Consider the following 6,124-nt stretch of genomic DNA (forward strand, 5'->3'; position numbering starts at 1 on the left):
CATCTCCCCTGCCGGCCCCATTCTGGGTAGACCCCCCCCTGCAGTCCTGCCTCCAGCTCTGGGGCAACAACACAAGAGGGACGTGGAGCTGTTGGAGTGAGTCCACAGGAGGCCACGGGGATGCTGCAAGGGCTGGAGCAGCTCTGCTTGGAGCCAGGCTGAGAGAGCTGAGCTGGTTCAGCCTGGAGAGAAGGTTCCTTAAGGGGAGAGCTTAGAGCAGCTCCAGTGCCTAAAGGAGCTACAAGAAACCTGGAGAGGGGTTTTGGACAAAAAGGGACAGGACAAGGAGGAATGGCTTTAAACTGAAAGAGGGTAGATTGAGATGAGATCTTAGGCATGAAGGTCTTCCCTGCAAGGGCAGTGAGGCCCTGGCACAGGTTGCCCAGAGAAGCTGTGGCTGCCCCATCCCTGGCAGTGTTCAAGGCCAGCTTGGATGGGGCTTGGAGCAACCTGCTCTAGTGGAAGGTGACCCTGCCTGTGGCAGGGGGTTGGAACTGGATGAGCTTTGAGGTCCCTTCCAACCCAAACCAGTCTGGGATTCTATCCCTGGCCAAGCACAAAATCACCTCTAAAATCATTATTCTCTCTGTGCTACGCAGCTGTGAGCTCAGTGCACCCTGTGTCCAGCGAATCAGAGGAGGACGCTTTTCTGAAGCATGCAAGCCCCAGCCCCAGAGGGTCTCTGGATGAGGCTCACCACATGCTGGAGAGTCAAGCGTACAGGTAACCAGCCCATCAAAAAAGGCTCTTTCTGCCCTGCCACCACTTGACTGCAGCATCACAGGCAGAGCAGGGGTCAGCTGCTTGCACCCCAGCCTCATGCTGATGCTGTGCGTTATACCCACGTTAACCTTGGCCACTGCTCCAGCAGGTTTCTGGGTGATTGGAACCATCCCAGCAGCACCTGCATTGTGTAGATGAGGAAGAGAGAAGTGCTGAGCCAGCAAAAACCAGAGCCAGGGGTCTCCTATGGGAAGGGTGGTTGGTGCTCAAGTGGCACTAATGGGTCTGGCATGGCTCTTCTCCAGCTGGGTCCATGGGTGCTGCCCACCTCGGTGAGACCCAGAGCACCCAAAGCTCTTGGTTGTCATATAAACACCCCTGGAGAGGTGGGATAACCCCTGCATAGAGTACCAGCACTTCCTCAGCACAGGAGCAAAGCTCCCCTTGCTCTGTAGCCAGAGAAGCCGCAAACACCAGAACTGTTTCTAACTGCAAACCCAGAGTTTTCAGAAGGAAATGCCCCTCTATAAAAATAAAAGCAGCTTCAGAGCTTTACAGCAAATATCCTTCCCCCAGCTGGAACAGCACTGCCAAGTTTGGGTCTCTTTCCAGCACATTTTTGGGCAGCTGAAGGGCAGATTTCCTTACGACTGGTTTGTGCTGTTACTGTTGAATCCCATCAGGAGAGGGCAGCTCGCCCTCACTGTGAACCACTGGTGTGTTTCCCCATCCTGGCTACAGCCCCGCCAGCCCTGGTGTGATTTTGGTCCCTCCTTTTGGTTGCTTTAGCGTTTTTTCCCCCCTTTCTTTCATCTGGCTGGATCACAAAGCCTAGCTCTTCTCTGCTTGCAGAGGTGTGGGATTTGGGAAAGTCAAGTTAAAACCCATTAATTCCCTACAGCTGCTATTCCCACCTCAAGCTGTGATGGCATTGTAAGCCTTTGGTAGCAGGAACCTGGATGGACACACTGGTGCCATTCCTTCAGTCTGAAATAATTATGTTGTTCATTTATTTGTGTGGCATAATAGATTATGACATTTTCTACAGTTCACGTGAATACTTACATTGAGATTGAAGTAAAAGCTATCCTGTGGCTGCCCCATCCCTGGCAATGGGTTGGACAGGGCTTGGAGCAACCTGCTCTAGTGGAAGGTGTCTCTTCCTGTGGCAGGGGGTTGGAACTGGATGAGCTTTAAGGTCCCTTCCAACACAAACCAGTCTGGGATTCTATGAACTGTTAGCAACTGAGCCAGTCTTTAAAATAAAAGTGAATGTAAGCTTCAGAAAGCCATGTATTGCTTTCTGAGCCCCAGGACCAAACTCTAGGTATTTTCTATGAATTGCTTCATAACCTGGAGAGTGAGAAGAATATTTTTAATATCATTATTATTTAATCTAGCTTTTCCCTGTGCCAAATGGCTGCTGAAATGATGGTGCTTTTCTCCCTCCACCTTGAAAATGCCATTTGGACTGGTGTGACTGGAGGGCATGGAAGGGCTGCTCTGGTCAAATTGGTCTCCACTCATGACCTTTGCCAGGCCCGAAGCGCGCCATTCATAGTGGGAACATGTGAGGCAGCTCCATCCCCTGCGATACTGGCTGCTCCTGGCCCCTGGTCACAACCCCCAGCACAGAGGTGTCCAAAGGGAAAACCGTGCCTGTGCTCCTGGGCAGCTCGCTGGTGTTGGCTGTCCTTGGAGGACAATAGGTGTGATGAGGGAACTGGGAATCTTCATAGCCACTGCTGAGCTGTGCAAAAGCATCCTCCAAAACAACTCAGCTGCTGGATCTCACCCAGGATGGCCTCTGTAGGAGAGGAGAAAGCCAGGAGATGGATGTGCCTGGAGGAGATGGAGGTGGTCCCAGTGGTCTTCGGCCACTGGGATGGAGATCCACATCTACAGAGCAGATGGTTTCCTGTGCAAACCACCCCGTCGTGCTGTTGTTAAAGCAAGGGGCTCGAAAGCAATCTTCCAGCTGCTTGTCTTCAGTGCTGCAGCCACCCTTTATACAAACAAAGCCTTGGGTGGGTTTTCTGCCTTCTAGTGACTTGGGAATTATTTTTTTTTTTTCTTTACCTGTACTTTCTCTTTACTTATTTTGTGAAACGAGAGCTGCAGTTTGAAAGGGAACCAGCCCCTCGGGAAATCCAGAGAGGATGCTGTGCATGCATGGAGGGTATTTTCCTGTGGCCAGGGAATCAGAGGGCTCCGTCTCAGTGGTGGGCACGGGTGCGAGGAGGTGCTCTGTTTCCTGTTACGCAAGCGCTTGTTCTCCTTCAGGATGCTGCAGTGGGATTTTCATAGAATCCCAGACTGGTTTGGGTTGGAAGGGACCTCAAAGCTCATCTAATTCCAAGCCCCTGCCATGGGCAGGAACACCCTCCACTAGACCAGGTTGCTCCAAGCCCTTGTGTCCAACCTGGCCTTGAACACTGCCAGGGATGGGGCAGCCACAGCTTCTCTGGGCAACCTGTGCCAGGGCCTCACCACCCTCACAGGAAAGAACTTCTTCCTTATATCTAAACTGAACTTCCTCTGTTTCAGTTTGAACCCATCACCCCTTGTCCTACCACTAGAGTCCCTAATGAAGAGTCCCTCTCTGGCATCCCTGTAGAGCCCCTTCAGATACCGGAAGGCTGCTATGAGGTCTCCACGCAGCTTCTCTTCTCCAGGCTGAACAGCCCCAACTTTCTCAGCCTGTCTTCATACGGGAGGTGCTCCTGCCCCTGATCATCCTCGTGGCCCTCCCCTGAACTTGCTCCAACAGCTCCATGTCCTTCCTACGCTGGGGACACCAGAACTGTACACAATACTGCAAGTGGGGTCTCACGAGAGCAGAGCAGAGGGGCAGGATCACCTCCTTTGACCTGCTGGTCACACCGCTTTTTCAGCCAACTGGGATTCACTGCTGCTCCATGCCTGCGCCCTGGGATCTCCCTGCTCACCCTGGGCAGTCCCTGCACTCAACCAGAGAACACCCAATGGCCCGGCTGCTTTGCTTTGCCCTCCCAGTTATTTCAGAGTGTATTTTAAGCTCCAAGACACAGAGAGGGCTGGCACACTCCCTGGATGGCAACTCCTTGTCAATTCACTGGTTATTATTCTACAGAGCAAAGCACAGAGCTTGCCCCCACCTTGCCTCAGGGCTTGAGGTGATGGGTGAAAACTGAAGGAGGGTAGAGGCACATCCAGAAATCACAGACTGGTTTGGGTTGGAAAGGACTTTAAGATCATCCAGTTGCAACCCCCTCCCATGGGCAGTGATGCCTCACACTAGGTTGCTCCAAGGCCCATCTAATCTGGCCTCAATCAATTAGCTCAGGATTTATTTTGTTCTCCAATTGTATCTGACCTTTATCCTCACTGCTTTCTAGTCTCCAAACCTACACAGGGATTCCATCTTGCACTTTCAATATTCTTTTCCAAAGGATGCTGGTTTTTTGTTTTAGTGAAGCTATGCCTGTGTCATTCCCCAATTTGCAGCACTCGGCATCCAAAGGGCATCACCAAACAGAGGGGTGAGTTGGAGAAGAGTTCCTTCAAAGCCCAGCGGATCTGCTTTCCACCCTTTATCCCTACCTGAGGGGTGCGTGTGCTCTGGGCCTGGTTAAAAGTGAGTGCTGGGGTATCCTTCGTGTCCTTTTACATAGGGGGGATATGCAAGATTTATAGGTAGGTATTTGTTCTCTCAAGTGCATTCCTCATGGATATTGCTCTCTCTCTATATATATACATGTATGTAAATACATGTGCTAGTTGGAGCACCGCGGGTGGCTTATAATGAAGGATCAGCCCATGCTCCCGGGAGAGGAAAGACTAATTTCTCTTTTTGAGCCAACAAGGATGTGTCAGAGGGCTGGGAGGAAGGGGAAAAGTTGGCAGCACCTCTGTGCTTTTCAGCATATTGAGATGTCACCATGCTCGGATTTAAAAAAGGAAAAGCCAGCAAGACATGAATAATAAATAGAGCAACGTGCAGCTGGCTTCAAGGAAAGCCGATTTCCCTGGGGCTCTTCCCACGCTGAACACACTGAAATCTCGCCTGCTTCAATAGCTTTGTGACCTGAAGAGAGGTGCTGAGAAATGTGGTGTTTAGGGCAGAGCCTGGCCAAGGTACTGCTCCCAGGTGGGACTGGGATTTCTTTCTTAACGCTTTGATTCCCCCTGACAGTGATGGCTTGGTCTGCCCGTGGGAAGTGGAAAACCTACCTGAAATTTTCTGGTATTAAATATCAGAAACCCACGCTTCTGTGGTAAGATGTGTGAAAGGCATTTCTTAACAGGTGTTTTCTTGTCTTACTGTAGCATATTCCATGGGATGGATAGTCTGTGTGATGGTCCTGGCCTGCTGCAGAGCTCCGCTGGGATGTGGTGGGCACATGGGATGGGGCCAAGCCAGGACCGAGCATCATGACCCCAAGGGATGCAGCAGAGGAGATGGGACAGCGGAGAGGTATCACCCAAGGATAAGGTTTTCTTCAACCACACTCAAACAAATGTGGAAAAAAGGTCTGTTCCCCATTCGACCTGCCAACAGAAGGAATTACAGCCACTTCCAAACCCTTTGGACCCTCTTCACTTTCCAGCCCTACTTCAGTGGATGCTGACATCCCAAAGGTAAGTCTTGCCTTTTCTCATTTACTTTTAGTTCTGTTCTTATATTGGGCAACACTTGGCCCGGTGCCATTCATCTTGGATCAAGTTTCCTCTGTGAAATGGGTGATGGTCTGACGTGGGGTGTCCAAGCTCATGTCAGTGTCTTGGTGTCTTGGGAGACCTTTATTATCCCCGTTAGCTATGCAGGTGCTGCTGGCTTTCACGTGGTGTCTTCTAGGTCTGAGTGAAGCAGGTTCGTGTGTGGTGACCACCACCCCAGGTGAAACATGGATTTCTCTAGAGACAAAGCACTGGGGTGGCAGTACCACTGTTTTCTCAAATAACATTGCAAAGCCAATGACCTCCTTACGACTTTCTTCCTCACTGAGTCATTCCTGAGCTTGTTCTGGTAACTTTGCTCGTGCCACTGACTAATTTCTCCTTAACTCTTTTTTCCTCCACCCTGGCCCTTCAACTGGAAAAACTGGATGCAGCTGGGTTGGTTTGAGTTTGGTGGTTTGTTTTGGGATTTTTTTTTCTCTTTTAATCCTGATTTTACCGTGGCGGGCTGTGGCACGGCGTAATTAGGGCTGGTGGTGTAGGTGTGGTGACAAGGACAGAGGGCAGCAGTGGGGCTGCACCCACCACGCTCAAGACAGCCCTAAGTCTCCCTGGGCGGGACTCGAACCAGCCATCCCCCCATCCCCAAGACGACACCTTCCCCGCTCAACCACGGCTGGTGGGCGGAGCGTGCCCTCCTTTGGCCACGCCCCCTCCCCGCCCCACGCGCGGGCTCGCCTGA

The sequence above is a fragment of the Nestor notabilis genome, unplaced genomic scaffold (genome assembly GCF_000696875.1).
Source record: "Nestor notabilis isolate BGI_N333 unplaced genomic scaffold, ASM69687v1 scaffold23808, whole genome shotgun sequence".
In the NCBI taxonomy this organism is placed as follows: domain Eukaryota; kingdom Metazoa; phylum Chordata; class Aves; order Psittaciformes; family Psittacidae; genus Nestor; species Nestor notabilis.